The sequence below is a fragment of the Gallus gallus genome, chromosome 5, assembly GCF_016699485.2.
Source record: "Gallus gallus isolate bGalGal1 chromosome 5, bGalGal1.mat.broiler.GRCg7b, whole genome shotgun sequence".
Lineage (NCBI taxonomy): Eukaryota > Metazoa > Chordata > Aves > Galliformes > Phasianidae > Gallus > Gallus gallus.
The window spans coordinates 35,993,494-36,012,030 of NC_052536.1; the positions used below are offsets into that span (position 1 = coordinate 35,993,494).

The window sequence follows — 18,537 nt, forward strand, 5'->3', positions numbered from 1 at the left end:
CTCTTTTAAATATAGGTGCTCTGTTTGCTCTTTTTCTGTCAGGTAATACCATCCTGAGTTGACAGATAATTATTTTTGCTCCTTTCTATAGGGCTCACAATTTCATGTCCTTTCAGTGGTCTGGGATGAAGGCTTTCTAGTTTCCGGAACACACTGAGTTCTTTGAGTTCTTCTTACACCTAAGATGGAAAATTCTTTTTTAACAGTTCCTATATACTTTTCCCATTAGCCAAGTTGCTTTTGTTCCCATCTTCTACTTTATTATCTTAACTGAGACATAAAAAAAAAATAATAATAATAATTTGGAGGGCATTTTTAATCTCATCCTCTTTTCTTTGTTCCTTCTGTCTTTATTGCAGAGAGCAGGGAACATTCTGACTGCTGGCTTTCACTTTCTTTGGAAAAATATTTTGGATAAAACCCTGACCTGGTCTTCCCATTGCTACAGTGTGGTAAAAAGATTTGCTTGCTCTTCAGTATACAGTAAATACAAGATGTTCAGAATATGGCACTTGATTTTGCCTTATTTTACTGAGCGTTTAGTTCTCTCTGCATGAAAGTAAGAATGGCAAATAAAAGAAATTTGTAGAAAAACAGTCATACTTTATTACACTTAGCAAAAGTGTTGATAGCATAAATTAAAGTATTACTAGTACAGATGTTATCAGCACATACTCTTTTGTGGATATTTATATGTTTTGATAACAATGAGGAAAGAAGTGTAATGAATACAAAAGATAAAGAAATACATTATTGTTTGCAATATTGGCCTTAATGAATATGAAAACAAAACTCCAAATGGCATTCTGTTCCAATTAATGGAAAAGTTATATGGCCAGGTTTCCATGCAAAATACTGTTTCTATTAAAAATATATCACTATTTTCCTCTTGTTTATCATTGCTATCCTTTTTAAAAGAAAGGAATGTAGGTCTTAGTATAATTTTCAAATTGCTGCGGCAGCTTATGGATTTCAATCATTTCATTTCTTTTTCACTTATTTTTCCCAGTATTTAAATGTCATGTCAACAGATCTTAAAGAGCAATATGAACTCAAGAAGAAACCTGCATTTTAAGTTATGAATAGAAGGTTGCTTAGTAGGTTAGTAGAACCAAGTGGAAATATTTATGCAGTATGTTCTTTTAGTTGAATTTGTCTTTACTGCTTCTTGTGCTGGTCTTTACCCAGGGTAGCCATATTCTGATCTGAGTTTGCATTTTTGGGCTTCTGATGTTTGAATTTCTCATCCATAATTGGTATTACTCTAATAAACCTTAGGAATGACCTAAAGTACTACTCTTCACCAAGGAGTGCTTGAGGCTATTTTTATGGGCTAGCACGCTTTCAACAAGGAATGCTCTGCACTCAGACCTACACAGTGCAGCAAAGATCTTTCTTCTCCCTGTTCTGCCCCTTCAATTCCCATCCCCTACTGACAATATGAGGAAACAAGAGGCATCTTTTCCTCTTTTCCCTGATCCTGTCACACTCAATGAGTGTGAGTTGCAAGGACAACTCACCAAACTGCAGAAATGTCAAACTTCCAGATATTCAAAGAGCACGATTGGAGTTTCCTTCCATCCACTGATAGCTGGTTGGACTTCTCAGGATTTTGTTTTCATTTATTTTCCACTTACGTATTCTACCTGTCCTGTCCTGCTCACCCATCTTCTCTTCCGAGTCCGATGCCCCTCAATTTTCTTTCCATTATGTATCTCTGAACTAAATGTACCAATTATGAATAATGTGTTATGCCTCTTACAGCTCCTTACAGCTGAGGTAAAACCTAAGCTGATCTTACCTACAAGCTTGTACTCGTAAAAAGGATAACAGAGATTGTTTGGAGATTTCTCTCAGCAGTGTCAAGTCAGTATTGCACCACAGGCAGAATTGGCTCAAGTACTAGGGATCATGCTGTGGTCCCTGGGGCCCTGGTGTGGGTCTGCAAGCTTGGCCAATTGCTAAGAAGAAAGGCTCAGCAAGTACGTTGGGCCTTGAATAAGGGAAAGTCTAGCTCATATCTTCAGGCTAAAATGGTTATGTTAAGTGGGGACTTTGTACAGAAAATACTATTTCTGTCTTCTAGATCTAATTCCCACACAGTGTTTATGTGTGGTGACTTCAGGTTTTAAGTCTTCCTCTTCTTTTTGGAAAGAATGATAATTCCAGTGATTCTGGTACAAATCTTTGTCGGTTTTGGATGTTTATATATCATACTTGAATAATAACTGGCAGATATCTCTTTCTACCCTCTTATTTCATCCAACATCCTTATAGTCTATCTTCAGCCCTCACTACCTCACTAAAAACTCTTGTGACTTCTGCTTGGCCAAGCCTTGGGAGACTGTATCACTGCCCTTTTACTGCCATTAGCAATTGTTTCCTCCTTCAGCTCCAACAGCTGTCGTTTACTTTCCAAATCTGCAGTAATTCATCAGAAAAATTGCTCTCAGACAGCTTTTCTTTCTCAGGTCTCACCAAGCTTTTTGTTATCCCTCTTTGCTTCTCTTTTCACATAAGTTTCTAGAGGAGGCAGACATTAGAAATACTCTTGTCACTCCTACCCACAAGCTGACAGAGATAAGAGATACCATGAAAGAGTGAGACACACTGTCACTGGAAACTGGTGACACACAAACTCCTTCTACGGTAGTAGAAAGTCGTTGTCTTAAACAAACTTGTTTTTGTAGAAAATAATTAATTTATGTATTGGGGGGGGAAAATGCTTACCCTGTTTTTATCAAACAAAACAGCTAAATGCACTGAGCTCAGTGGTTTTAAATCAGGCTCACAGATGTCCTTTTATTTGGAGCAAAACTGACAATATTTCTCTCCAAAAGAAATACAACCTTAAATAAAATCTAATGCAACAAAACATCAATTTGAACTCTGAATTGTTTTCCAATATCAGACTAGACTATAGAGACATATAATCACTGGTGCTGCATTCTAAAATTGAAGTTAAAAAAGATGGGTAAAGAAATAATGTCTAAATGGATATCGCTGGAAAATAGGATTATTTAAGGAGACTCATTTCCTAGGTGGATAAAAATAAGATATTCAGGTAATTTTCAAAATGCAAAGCTATCTTATACAATGGAGATGGCTACAAAGTACCATTTGCTAGCCTGCAGTGAATGATTTGTAGTCATCAGAATCCTGCAGGTAATTGAGGAAATCTGCATCGGCATATTCTGCACTACTGTAAGGGTATTATTATAATGAGCCAGCGCGCGTGAATGAGAGTAATTGCCCTCTAGTGCACAGCCTTGGAACTGATCCCAGCTGTGCTGCAGAACCATGCTGCTCCAGAAGGAAAAAGGATTCTGCCAGTAAGAGCTGAAGCAAAGCTCCGCTGGCGTCAGGAGGCTCTGAGGAGCCATAGATGCGATAACGGGGGGAATCCACTTAGTGTCTGCCAAGATTGCCATGGGGTCTGAACCAATGTGGTGTAAGTGCAGTTGTCTGGGGGATTTGCTGCAAAACTTCAATACTCTCCCAAACCCAAATACTAACACAGCCGCAAACATTAGGAGCCTAGATAACCGTGGGTCTGTTCTGCATCACTTCCAATTGTTTGCATAGGGTTGTGTTTCATGGGAGGGTCGAGGTGGAGTTCCATAGCCTTCTAGTAAAATGTGGTAATTTTCTCAGGGCTGACAAAAAACAAAACAACAACAACAACAACAACAAAACTCTTTCTGTGAAAGTGACAGTTTTTTCCTCATATGCTCAAAGGAATCAACCTTGTATTCCACAGGCAAAATCCCCTCATTACTGCTGGACAAACACTCAAGAAAAGTGGTTGGGAAGTAAGTCCATAGCTCCGCCTTCCAAGGTAGGTATTTCCTTTCAGTTATTTCACACTATGTAACATGTAAGGATTTTCCAGTAAGGAAAGATCATTTCTAAGGAAATCATTATGATACCTTGTCTCTTCATGTGAAGAAATTATTTGGCAACTTTTGTAGTTCTCTGTTGGTACCGGGGTTGTGTGGGTGTTCTAGTTACTGCAGGCTATGCACAGTTATCTACCGTCTCTCTACCTTGTTCATTGTTGCCTGACAGCTATCCTATGGCTTATAAGGAACTGACTGTTGGCAGTATTTCTGTTCCTTGATTGCTATGATAAGCTGCTGCGTGTGAGGTAGGAATAAAATAATGTAAGGACCTTAATTCAATGTTTTCTGTGTTTTAGTTTGATCCAGTCACTCTTCCAACCCCCATGTTGGTTCCAACCCCCACTCTTCCAACCTCACAACTTCTGAGCTCACTGGCTAGTTTCAACCATATAGAAATAGGCAGAGCCATTCTCCGCAGCTGGAGCTTCTGCCAAAGTTGCATTTGCACCATCCTTAAAGCAGTGCCTCTACCCTGTTTTGTCACACATCCACGTCCTCTGCATCATCCCTCAGTAGAACTGGAAGGAACAAAAGGAAAATACTAGAGGGATAATTCCAAACCATCCCCCCCCCCCCCCCCCCCCAAAAGCCAGCCAAGCAAACAAGCACACAACCCCCCCCGCCCCCCCAAAAAAAAGAAAAACCTAATACATAGATTTATTTGTTATCGTCTACTCTAATTGCAAAGTAACAGTCACCATTGTTTTAATTAAGCTGCCTTTTCTTGATTGCTTTAGTCTTAATTCCAATTTCTAGGAGTAAGCTGTCCATTCTTTGCTCCATGCTGTACTTCCCTATAACAAGCTGAGTTACATTGTTCAAACCTCATAAGACCTTTCCAGTATGGAATGAAGTCTGGATTTCTTTCAAGTCAGTGGTAAAATTCCTACTGACTTTCACAGGATTTTTGCCCACAGAGATTTGAGTATATGCTGTCTCTTCACTGACTTTATTTAAGACCTCATTAAAGTTTTAAATCTGCCAAAGCTGTATCCAAAGCTGTATTTTTCTGATTTTTCTCATCATTGTCCTTCCTTTCAAAAAGAATAAATACATTTGCAATGCATCAAGAGCCTTTCTACAATAGTACCTAAGAAATAGCCTCTGCCACCAGACATTTGCAGCAAAACTGTGTTATTACATTTAAATTTCCAAATCTCAGTAGCCAGCAAGTTACTAGAGTTCTATTATAGTTGTGATACATGAACTGCACATTGTTATGGTAATGATTTCTTTTTTTCCTTCCCTTTGAAGTAGCAGTGTAAATACAAAGGATATCACATTGGTCTTGGAATGATACCTCAACTCTGTGTACTGTGCAGTAATCACAATTGCACAAGAAGGAATTAAAGTGCATTAGAGCTCCACGTTCACTGATCCTGCTAGCTCAACAATGGCCAAAGTTAACTCAAAGCGTTAACTTCAAAACAAATTAAAGGAAATATAAAAGATCCTTTACTTGTCCATCAACCGTGATGCCCAAGAAGCCAGTCTTCAGGTTCAAGTGTGACACTGGGGTAGAATCCAAACCTACACAATGGCACTTAGAAGGCATCATAGTGGTTTACAGTGGTGGTTAAGAAAAACAACATTGTTTCTTCATATAGTCATCATAAAATATTACAGCTGACCAGATGGTGGAGCAATTACATTTCCATAGTACTAAATGGCTATTTAGCTTATCCACTTGTGAACTGTTAATTAAAATTGGAAGAGATATAATTCATATTCAAAGGGAAGAAAGAACTATATTGGACATTCTTAAACAAAAACTCACAGATTTTATTCAACCAGAGATCCAATTCTTTTACCCTTCCGCTGACCCCACTAGGAAACAAACAAACAAGAAGTCATTGACAATAAGGCTGTGGTATAAACTGATGAAGAGTAGGAGATTCAGGGAGCTGAGCAATCCTGAGAGCACATGTGAACAATTAATCTTGTTGTTTGCTGCAAACAAGCTGAACCCCTCCAGCTGCATGGGTGAGTACGTGGTGCACCGAAGATCACTCACACACTGAGGGGTGAGCTGTTGTGTGAATGCAGCCCCCTCCCCAAGGACCAGATAGCACTGCCACTTACACAGCATTGTGCCATCAGGTCAGACTCGTGTGGGTATTTATACTAATTCATCTGTAATGCTGAGGGTTTGTGGGTTCAGCTTTATGCAATAGTTCGTCAATGTGCTATTAAATTCTGCTACAAACTAACGATTAATTTAGCCAACCAGATATACAGTTCAAAGTACTTATCTGTGAAGGTAATTATATTCCTGTATTGTTCTAGAGTGAGTTCTTGTGCCGTTGCCTTGATTTGGGTACACAAGAATAAATTAATTAATAAACAAAGGGCTGAAGTGAACAGAGCAGGGAAGATTTTTAGGAAGAAGCAATTAGACAATCTAATTTAAATGGGAGGAAAAAACAGACAGTGCATCTTTAAAACTGAAACACATGATAGCAGAGGGAAGTTTAATGTAGCTTAGTGCATTCACTTTAAGCTGCCTTAGTTAGTCAATTCAAGTAAACTTTCACGAGCTCCTCTTTGTAAATGAAACCTTGGTCTTCTGAAGACTGTGGTAACACACTTGCTGTGATATGCTTGAAGTCCTCACCTCCTTCCTAGCTCCAGCTGAGGCTGAGCCCTTTTGCAGTGCCACTCCTTTGAAACAGATTTTCCCCACCACTTAGTCTAGTGCTCCTTGGTACCAGATGGCGAAGGCAATGCACATGTTCTCTGGTGTGCTCGGTGCTATGCACTGTATCCCTTCTCCCTCTTCCTGGTGAATCTTGATCTTAATTCTGCTGGACAATTGAAGTTCTCAAGCCCTCTGTTCCTGAATCAGGCAGCTTCTGGGCCTTCTCTCTGCCCATGAAGCTGGAAAGCACAGTCTGCATTTATCGTCTGTGAGATTAAAAATACCCCAAACTGAGCAAAAAGATGTAGAGGAAAAAGAGAGAAAAGAAGATTGATGTCTCATTCACCATAAAATGACCTCAGGCTTCAGTAGCCCCATAGCTAACACGACCTTGGCCATCTGGGTTCATTGAGAAAAAGCAGGTTTCAATAGTTGAAGTGGAGTTTGTGATCACCTAGAAAATTTAAGATACTGTTTTTATGGGTTACCTACTGGGGGTGCTCTACATGCATTGCTGGATCATTCCTGCCCATTTTATTTGTCTGCTATCTTTATGTCCTTTTCTTGTTAAATGTAAAATGTTTAAGGGAGCCACAGAAGAAATGACATAAGTACCTATATGCAATAACTGCACTTGCTATTTAGGAAGAGTTAGCCAAGTATGTAATTTTCAGATTTTATTCTTCAAAAGACTTCTGAAGTATTTTCATTCTTATCCAATATGAAAGACCTTTAACTTAAAATGCTCTCTCTTAGTGACAAATCTTCAGGACTTGCCCTTCCTTTCAGATGGGAAGCTCAGATCTGCACCCCGCGCCCTGCTGTGCCAGCACCTGACCAGGACGAGAACGCAGTGTATCCACTGAGCGTGAGCTCTGCTCTTTTAGAAGATGGGCCTGGTGCTAGACTTCCCAAGTCACCTCCAGGGCTGTAATTGGAGGTAAACAAAATTGTAAGTGACCAGATAAGCCAACCTGCCATGTTCCTTGCTGTGGTAGTCTCTAAATGCAGAAACAAAGCAGGAGCTCCTTCTCACAGCCCTTTGACTAGGAGGTAGAAGATTATTTCCAGATGTTTCCTCAGACTTTCCTGGTTCTTGGATACCTTCTTCCTAATGCTATGGCTGTCCTGGTGTGGTTGCATTAGAAGCATTCATAGGCATGGGCTTTTGAATGAAAAACAAGGGACAAAAGTGGAAGTAGCTGCTGACTCTGCTTTGTGACACATTTGTGATATTCCCCTAAAGGAAAATAGAATCTGAGCTCTAAAAGTAGAGCCAGCTTGAGTTCTCACAGCAGGGAAGTCCAAGCAGTGTGGTTTCTACTTTTAACTCTTTGTTTGTAGTGAGACCCAAATAAGTTGGGTCTAACTATATTTTACAGAACGTGTATCTTTATGTGTGAACTGTACAAAACATACACTGAAAACTCCCAAATTTAAGAACATATATAACAGTATCAAATGGAAATGCTTTAGTGATACGAACTGCACTTCTCTTCATCCAGAGAATCCCAATTTGCTTTACGGAGAATTGCTGGAATTGCAGGAAGAACTTTGTGGCAGAATTTGTCCAGCAGTGCTTGCACTCATTCTGCGTTAAGTGGTACATCCACATGTGTGCATGGCTATGCGAGTGGCTGAAACCATCACACTAAGAGAGTCTGTCCATATGACCTTTAGCAATATGTTAACAGTCCCACTCGCAAACTGTTTGCAGGAATCAGTTTTCCTTCCCTTCACTTCAAAGTTGGATGCTGAGCTACATGACTCTCCAATTCTTTTGACTGGTCTTTCTGTTCTCTGAAGATTGACTCATTTCCTGTGTTTGAATAAGATAGTAAAAGTGGATATGAAATATTATTTTGCAATTGTAATCAGAATAGCTCTCAGTGCAGATATTAATAGTGAATTCTAAGACTCTGCCTGATAACAGCTGAGTTTATGGTTTCATGGGTTAGATTCTGCTCTCATTTATTTCACTGTAAACCCAGAGTAACTGTCAAAAGTCAGTGGATTTGCTCCAGATTTCTGCAAATGTAACGGAGGTCTGCCTCTTGCTCCATGTTTCTCCTACGGTGTTGGTGACATCAGCAGCCTGGGTGTGTGAATCAGGGCACAGATGAATCAATGCAGGCAGAATTGAAAGCAGCTCATTCCCTTAACTAAAACCACTGCTCTTTGGATTCTTCTCTATAAAGAGATCCATTATTCATTGCTCTTCGGAACCAGGTATATCCTACTTAACCTCTATGATCTTTCTATAGCCATGCTTCTGTTTAATACTTTACCTAACATTTTTTCACTCCAGTTCATATTATGGTCTACAGAACACTGAAGCATGAAAACTTGAAGAATTCAAAGCAGAGGTACAGAAAAAACAGGCAGCAATGAAGTATGTGGCTCTTAGTACTTTAGGAGAGGCCGTTGAGCAAGACCTCCTTTGGAATGTGGTTTGGCTGTTAATTCTTGATTTTGCTAACTGTTGTGTTGCTTCAGACTTTTCAGAAGTGTGTACATATCTATGTTTGAAGGACTGTGGAAGGATCCAACTGAATCTTGCTTTGCCAGCTAGGGTTCAAAGGCTGAACTGCAAACTGTAGTTCTGAAATGTGCCTCAGCCATTAACTCAAGTCAGAAATGTTACCTTTGCACACCTGTCCTAAGTATACAGAAGAAAAACATCAAAAATTTTAACACAGTGGAATTTTATGATCATCCCATGCCAGCTGTTTCATCTTTTGACTCAAACAATCTATCATGGCCTCAGCCTAAAAATGGAGAACATTTAAGACTATCTTTGTCAGGGTTGAAACAAACTGTAGAAAGTAAAGTGTTCCTTTATGATGAGATGCATTAAAGCTGGCCCTTAAGTAACTTAAAGTTAAGACCATTGATCTTGGTTAAGGTTCATAGGGATCGAGAGCATGCTGCTAACTACTAGTGGGTCTCAGTTGCCCAAAGGTATTAAAGGAGTCAGAGTTCAGTTGCAGCTAAAATTTCCTGTTTTCCTGGATATTACAAAGTAGCAGATTTTAAAACATGGTTATAAGATGGTTGCTCAAGATGGATTTTCAAGCATGCTGTGAAAGGTCTGCACGTGCTTAACCTGATGCTGTGGCCAAATCACATCAGTTCTTTGATTAAAACAACAGTGCAGCAGTGCAGACCTGTTAATTTAAGTTCTGCACATCACATGCCCAGTACGTCCAAGGGATTTTAGAAATCTGCGGCTTCCAAAAGAACAAGTTATAGGGAAAAGGAGAAAAGCTGATGATGATGGAGGCAAAGATTTGCAAACATTACCTGTGATTAAATTATGGGACAGACATAGACATGGGATGGAAGAAACTGCAAGAAACAAGTTCACAGGACTGAAGGGTTCCTGGAGGCTCTGAACAAGGTGCCAGTCTGATGGGGCTGCCTGCATACGCATATGAAAGCGATGCCATGCAAGAGTCCACTGATATCTAGGGAGAGAAAGAGGAGGAAAGCCCAACTAGTACTGAGGCCCTGTTAGAGAGTCTGCAGAGATCAAGGACATTCAAAGTTCTCTCTTGAAACAGGTCAATCTGCATGGATGACATATAGTCTTCATGGCATTCCAACTTATCACCTTGATGTTCTGGCTCCTGGACCTTCCAGATGTTCCCAGTAGTATTATCTGCATGACCAGCCTGTGACTGCCCCAAAGCCTCAGCCCAGTACAACCACCATTCCACTGCCTGAAGGCACTGGTCCTGTTTGTGAGGAATCCTCTCTTGAACAATGAGTATGCACGACAGTTGCCAAACAGTAATGAACTACTTGATTACATAAATGAGAAAATGGGTGGTAGTGTATGATGGACCTAGTGGATTGCCAGATCATTATTAAAACTGGGTTTAGAAGTCATGCCATTTCAGTCTCATCTCTTGGCAGACTGCCTATTCTGAGGACCCTTGTAGGGGATCTCACTGGGGGCTTCTGCAGTGTGGAGAGCTGTCAATCCACGTAAGGAGGTTTACAGGCAGTAATATTTCATTAATAGGAAGTTTGGCTCTTCTGGATATTATGGAAGAGCGATGAGGCTTTGCCAGTGTTTCTTAGTTGCCATGTATTTATATGATGTGTTTAATATATTTTATATAATATATAAAATAAATATAAAGCTATTGAGCAACATAACTCAGAGGGAAATAAACACATGCTAAGATACGTTTGGCACTTTTATCATGATGTACATATTCTGACGTAGCACACATCAGGTGCAGATATTTCTTAACAATATCTGTCTTCTTTGGTTTTGTCTGTGAATGCAGTTATATTTCCAAATAAGTACTTGCTGATTTTTTAATTTCTTCAGCACTGATGACATAAAAGATCTTTGCACTGGGTACGTGGCTTGCCTAGGAAAATTCCACTTGAACTCCGGAGCAATCTGAAGAATTTTGAAAGAAAGTTTGAGAGGGGAGAATTTTACTTCACACTCTCTTGACTGAAGTCTGCTGCCTTTGAAGACAGACATAAAGCTAACATTGATTTAAATGGAAACATAAATAAAACAATCCTGATTGCTTCTGGAAGACCTGCCCTGAAAATTCTGAGCTCATAAAACTTCAGCTTTTAATTCCACTGTTACTGTGTGTACTACAGTTTAAAAAGAAAGAGTTGCCTACTTAGGTTTTCATTAAGCTGATTGATTTCATATCAGTTAAACTCGTTTATTGTATTTTCCCATGAGCAACACTGTTTTGCTTAAATTTCTGTGAAGTCCGCAAATAAACCTAATAGTTTAAGGAAACTGAATGTAGGGAAAATAAGGAAAACACTGCAGTAGTGTTGACACAAATTGTTTCCACATTTTGGGAAACGTGTTTCATAATTTGTGCTTATTTGCATTTTGAGAAGTGATACATAAGATGAAGCAGTATTACTTTTGAAATAAAATAATGAATGAAATATTAAAATTACTTTTAAAAAAACAAAACTACTTAATATTTTTTTTTTACCCAGTGAAATTCTTTGCTCCGGCTGAAAATTCATTCGATGGATAACTTAAAAAAATATTTACGATCTTTTTGGTTTCCATTTTGGAAAATGGAAAATGCATTTCCTGACAGTTGTGCTGTGTGGGAGACATTTCACTTCACACTGCAGAACGAAATAATGGTTATTTCTGCAGAGATGTGCTCTTTCTCACAAGATTTGTTATACTGCAGACAAATACAGGGTATTTTAATCTTCTGGTAGAAGGAATATGGCTCTTATCTTTAAAGATGGTGCAAGCATTTTGGAAAGTAGTTTCAGAAAGAAAGGTTGGAATACTTGGGGATAAAATGATTGAGCTCTTGGTGTGGGACTTGAGAAGGTTTTGGATGAATCAATGGGGGGGAAAAAAAACAACTGAAAAAAAAAACTAAATAGAAGCCAGATCCTTAATACAAACATCAATGAGATTGCTACTGGAAGAACAGATTGTGTCTGTCTCTCTGCCCTTTGAAAGGATCCTGACATGGTTAAATAGGTTCAGAGAAGAGTTACAAGAAAAAGCCTGGGAATTCTGTCTGCAGTAAGAAAGTGTGTCTACTGTGAGAAAGTACGGAGATACCATCTCTTTCAGTTTATCCAGAAGATGGAGAGGAGACTTGACTATGGTTTGTAATTCCTACAGAGAGCTGATTTCTGATAGCCCAGGGCTCTTGAACTCTGCAGACCAAGACACGAGTAGGCAGAAAAAATTCAGACTGAAAATAAGGCAGTCTTATGGTGATATTAATTAAGTTTCAGAACAACTTGCCCAGGGATGGAGTAGATTTTCTGTCATGTGAAATCTTGAAATCAGGTTGGAGACATTATGCTATATATTTAACTGCGTGTCTTCCTGCCCATCCCTGAGGTATGGAAAGCTCACAGAAATTACCAGCTGCAAACAAACCCCTGCCCTGTGTCATGAAAGTGATTAGAGAATACATTCTGCATACCGGTCTGTGCATTCTCAGTTTTGGACAGCGATAAACAAGCGAGTAGAATGAACAGGGTAAATAGATTGAGATTGGCAGAACTATGCGGTTACTGGAGGTATTATACTTTTATATTCAACCTTTTATTTGGTTGTTTCTGCACCAAATCATGAAAGGTTTAGATCTTAAAAATTAAACTGAATGAGAGCAGAACGTAGCCTGAGGGGTCTGCCATGTAGTGGGTTTTGTAGGTAAGATGCAGCCGGAGGGGCTGACAAGGGGGAAGGTGGAGAATTTGTGAATTAGGGGTAAGCAGCCAACATGCCTACCTTTACTGTTGTTTTTAAATCTATAGATTCCAAAAGCAGCGGATTGTGTTTCTATACATATATAGAAACGGGATTTTGCTATAAACAGCTCCTAATGCAGGTGAAAACCGTGTATTGATTACTTAAAGAAAGTTAAAATAAAAGCAATTTTCCCCCCATTTCCACACATTGCAGCTTTTGGCCTATCCACTCGTAGCTAAAAAAGCATTCTTTCCTGATAATCAAGCTTCAGCTGTCTGAATTTCAGGCCGAGCCTCTCATCTTGAGCTCTGCTGAAGAGCTTCTTTAATTAACCATTATACCACAGATGTTATTGATTTTTTTTTTTTTTTCAAAATCTGGTTGAAACATCATTGTGCTGGATTGTCGCCAAGATGAAGGCCTGAATTTTTTGTGCACTGCTTTTACTCCTTCTGCATACCTTATTAGTCTCCATGTCTGTTAAGTGCAACCCTTAGTATTAACTCAGAAAATATAGCATTGATTTTTAGCCTTGCAGCCGTGATCTAAGGGCTCCTAATTTGGAATGTGGAAGCCTGAGTTCTCCGTGAAGCTGTATCACTGTGTGCTTCCTGCAAGTAAGATCTTTCGCTCTCTTTACGTTTATGCTAGACTTCTGATGTCATTTAAAGTTCTTGGAGCAGTTTATTGCAGGAGGGATGGGGCACTGTGAGCAAACATGCCAGCCTGCATACATGCATATGCAGATAAAACACGGTCTGATTTGCAGGGGTGCCGTTCGCCGCCGTTTCTGGTTGTTTCCTCCGGGTTGTGGCAGCTTGGTTTCTCTGCAAACCTGTTTGCTGGTCTTTAGCTGCCTAAGTGTAATTCGGGGGATAAATGCTGCCGCCCAAGTTGCAGCGCTTCTGTTGTGTTGCTTTAAATGGGGTGTCTTGCGCTCGTTTAGTCCGCCGTCGGGATACTCAGCTCAGGCACAAGCATGGCACAACATCCCCATTGGAATTAATTTTCGAATTGAAAGACTCGACTGAATCAAATCTGAGCTGCCAGGGCGTTTTTCCCTTTAATTCGCGGGAGACGCTGTGTCCCAGCTTCAAGGAAGCTCAGCCTTCCTAACAGCAGCACATTCCTTTCAAAACACGTCTTCCTCTGGTGATGAATTCAAGAACTAAAACAACGACAATAGGTTCTTAAATTCTGATAAGATTCCTCCGAGTTGAGCGATACGTTATTTAAACATAATTTGAAGCTTTTAAAATACTGTAATGGCACCTCTTGACCTTTCAGAAATCACATGGAGCAAGAGATGGTGAAAAATGTTTATTTACTCTGCATTAGAAGCTAAATCCCTGTTCCTTCTTAGAACCGGTAGTTCTTTTATATGCGGGAACTCATGCATGTCGCTTCCATTCTTCAAACAAGAGCTAGACAGTGCTACTTGAACTGGAGAAACAATGACCTGCAGTCTATCCTATGCCTGAGTGATAAACAACAATGCAGACCTCTTGACAAGCTCTGGCATCAAGCGTGGAGTCTTGCAGCTCAACATGTCTGCTGAACAGAAGTTAGAAAAAGAAAAGATCATCTTGTAAACAATTAATTAATGTTTGTCATGAATTATCATTTTTACTTCCTTCTCAAGAGGCTCAAAGGGAATAAAAAGGCATTTTTGCAGGTGGTGGCATTCAAAGTAAGGGCAATCAAATGTTTGAGAGCAGTGGCACAGCACTCTGAGTCTCTAAGGGTGAATGGTGCTAGGATTAGAGCACAGCAGGGGGTTGAGGGTTTCAGGTGTGAAGCTTAATGTTTGTGATCAGCAAAAAAAAAAAGTCTTGAATTTATCTAAACTGCTCTTCTGCTAACAGTACTTCTAGCACATAAATGTTCTGAAAGTGACAAGTGTTCTCATTGCTCTTCTAATGCAAACATGATCTGCATTTGAAAGATGCATCCCTTTTGCCTAAATTAGAATGTGCATCACAAAGAGCGTAAGATGATGACCGAAAAACAGTTCTTTACCCACACACGCACGCACACACGCATGCACGTACACACTTCAATCCAGGATACAGAAAGAAAAATGCACAAACTTCCCCTCCTTTTGATGCAGCTCCCAGAGCTGCGGCTCTGTCCGTTATTCCGTTCGCGCCGCAGGTCTGTAATTAGGATGTTTTACCACTGGTGCTTCACTTCCATCTAGCATCATTCACACAGAGCTCAGTGTCTTCTTCTGCAGCGCTGTGCACGAGGTGCTCGGTTTTATTTTGGCCGAGGAGTTCTCGGGGATCTCTCCGCCTTTCCATCCTAATGCGTGCACGCTCGTCGCCTACTTCCCCTACCGCACAGAGGACGGTGTGATAGGAGCCCTAACAACAAGTTAAAGCGATTGGGAAGGAATTAAAAGGTTTAGGAATTGTATACAATGTTTGCTAGCCCTGGGGAAGAAATAAAGTGTTTAGTAATTACAACCAGTGAACGACTTACACAAATTAATTTATCTCTCTCTTGGGGCCGTGTATTTGGGCTTTTTATTTTATCTATTTATTTTTAATATGTTTCCTCCATTTAACATGAAATAGGATCTTAGTGAGAGGACAGAGCAGGAAGGACCTTCCTGGGCCTGAGATGGCCGTGTAAGGCTGGGTGACAAACTTCAGCCTTCAGTTCAGAAGCTTGTCCACGTGTAAAATAAGAATACTAACTATTGTACAAGCCTGTCACCTGGGAATTTTGGTGTTTCGTATCATCACAAATTGTTACATTAATTTCACAAGATAGTACCAGACAAAGAAGGAAGAGTAGCAAAGCAAATTAAAGGTGGTTTTTTTTGTTTGTTTGTTTGTTTGTTTGCTGGCACAAAACTGACATAACTGCTTGGTGTTCATTTTCACGCCAGAGTGCTGTGGAGCCTGAGGTCCTTCCACTCAGTTTGGCAGCATCAGGGGCTCCACGACATAGTACTTTCTCATTAGAAAACCTTTATTTGTCACAGCAAATCAATTTCAATCCGTGTGGTGGCAGTACCTATTCCCGGGCGGTGGTGCAGGGGAAGAACTCTCTATGCTCACTCAGCCCTGATCAATCTCCTGTTCTGGGAACCCAGCACCACCGCAGAGCCTCCTGCACTTGGCTTTGGTTGAAGGTCTGGTTGTTGTCTTGTCCCTTCATCAAGTCCCTGAACCCCTCTTCATGGTGCCCATCAGCTCTCAGGGGGTCCGCTCACTCACTCCTCCCACTTGGGATTATGTTTTTGAGGCTCTCTGGATGTATTCTAGCAGAGGCTGACACCCATCACTCTGACTTGCTGATTATTTCTCTTTAAATTGTTTGCTTGCTTTTTGCATAACTACAAAACCAAAAAAGAAATAAAGGTCCTCCTGGACCCCAGCAAGTTAGGGGGAAAGGTTTCCAGCCCAGGAAAAGTTTTCTGCCCAGCTTAGTGCAATTCTCATGCAAAGACAAATCCAGGATCAGTGATTTTCACCCCACTGTAAGGCCCCTTCTGCACACAGTGGCTTGAAAGGCCCCAGGCAGGAGAGGGATCTGGCTGGAAATGTTCCTGTCCAAATTCCTATTGCCAGCAATTTCTTAAGGTTGCCCTCAGAGGCAGGAAGTGAAAAATAGCACCAAGTGCTGCGGGACTTTTTTCTTGTTTGCACCCCCTTATCCACTGCCTTCACCTGATTTCCAAGCTGCAGCAGCTTGTGCAGCAACTTACACCCCCAAGGGGCCAGTATCGGGGGGGAGAGGGAGGGTCAAGCCAGGGCCTCTCCCTCCCGCCGGTCAGGCCCTGTGTCAAAACACATCTGACTCCCAGGAAGGCGGTGGAGCCGCATCCCAAGGCTTGCCAGTGCCAGTCAGCTGCTGTTTGAACTAAGTCCTGACCGCAAAATCAAAAGTGGGTCCAAAGAAAGCTGTAAACAGTGTGCAATGAGCCATTTGAAGGCAGCTGATGCCTCATTTGGGGTGACATGTTGTGGCTGATGAGTGTGGATGATGTGGGGTTTTCGATAAGTGCCTCATCAGTATCCTCATCATGATCGTGTTGCTCAGCCACGGCGTGTGCCCTGACTTGATTGTAATTGCCTGAATCTGCTCCTGCTGCTCAGGAGCGCACAGTAATATGCAATAAAACAGCAAGAAGTGAATGTTAACCATCTGAGTTCTGACACGGCTGCTGGCAGTTCAAGTTTTCCATTAAGGACAAAAAAAAAAAAAAAATCTATATATACACATAAATATGGATATATAATTGCATGTTTATAATAATTATTGTTTGTATATGCAATAAACTCCTTTTATAAATAATGTATGATGGCCATATACAGATACATACCTGCATGTGTCTGTATACGTTCTTCCCCCGACACCTGTATATAACATATAGTAAGGAGTATCGCATGCTCACGGTGTGTAGGTAAACAGCACTGGGGTGGAGAGCCTCGGGGCCATACTTGGATTGAAATTTTTAGTAACGTAAGTAGAACCTGTAGTTAAATCTATGCAGAGGCTTCATAAATCTTAATAACACGTGTGCATACAATTAAGTAATTGATTTTTAGATGCAGTTAATCTACTCATGTAAATGTGTGTGCGTGTACTTGTGCAGGTGTGTGGGGGGGCAAGGTACACATGCATATGTGCTTCGTATGTACTCTTTGGAAAGAAACCAATGCATTTTCACGAGCAGCCAGTTTGGATTAATTCCATAACATCACTGGCTTGACAGAAAAATAGTAAGAGTAGCAATAAAAAAGCAAAACAAAAATACTTTTAGAAGCCCATGTGTGCCAGGCAGAGGTGTTGAGGACTTGAGCCCAGTGGGAGCTCTTCAGATCAGAGACTGTCTGTGAGGTGGGAACTGTCGGTGCTCTATGAGGTCCCATTGCACAGGGGAGTCCTGCAGCCAAGTTTGTGCCCATCAGTGGCAAAAGACTGCACAGCTTTGCAGATGGCGTGTCAAAAGCAGAATTTAGTCAGAATGTGGGTTATGCTCTCTGTTGATAAACCAGTGGCAATTATTGTGTTCTCGCCTTTAAGCTGTGCCTATACGAAAATTATATTCACCTCAGGTTATAGGTCAGGGAGGTAACAAAACATGTTTATGGTTGTATAGTTGTAATTTGTGATGTTTCCGTCTAATGCTACTCTTTGGCACTTAACAGCTTTGGATTTTCTATATGCAGCTGTTTTTATGTCATAGTTATGTAGATATTCGAGTAATAAAATTTCATAGGCAAGCTCTGTTTGCAGTCAGTAAATGCCTACTGGAAGGAACGCGTGGGTTTCTTTCAGCTCCACTGTGTTATTTAATCATTTCAGTAAAAGTGCACAAAAATGTTTTGCAAATGTTATTGGCAGCTGCTGGTGCTGCTGAACATTGCCCTGAGTGCTCCATGCCTGCGTGCAGCGGCGACTACCACGAGGAACCTCACCCCATTCCGGCTGCACTGATCCAGAGGGATCCTCATTACGGTGAGGAGAGACAGGAGAGAGGTTGTCATGTGCAGCCCCAAATCCTCAGGGCATAAGAATGTTGAAACCCTTTAGCAATAAATCTCTTTCCCCAGTTGAGGAGAAATTTGCTGTGTCTTGGAAATGCCCTTCCTATCTTTGTTATTGAAAGCAAATCTGTACAGATTATACACTCTAAGTCTGACCATTTGAGAGGTAAGGTAATCGCTGTAATTATAAATACTTCTGTTGTCATGCATGATCATGTGGACTCGCTATTGTAGCTTAAATACATTAACTTTAACCCTTTTTAA

At 40.6% G+C, this 18,537-nt stretch overlaps 1 long non-coding RNA gene across 1 annotated transcript; it reads left to right on the forward strand.

Moving 5' to 3' along the window:
* Nucleotides 1-3,575: 3,575 nt before the first annotated feature.
* Nucleotides 3,576-7,992, forward strand: LOC124418028. The gene is made up of 3 exons (XR_006939495.1): nt 3,576-3,838; nt 5,734-6,002; nt 7,297-7,992. It is a non-coding gene; the product is annotated as an uncharacterized LOC124418028 (long non-coding RNA).
* The last annotated feature ends 10,545 nt before the right edge of the window (nt 7,993-18,537 follow it).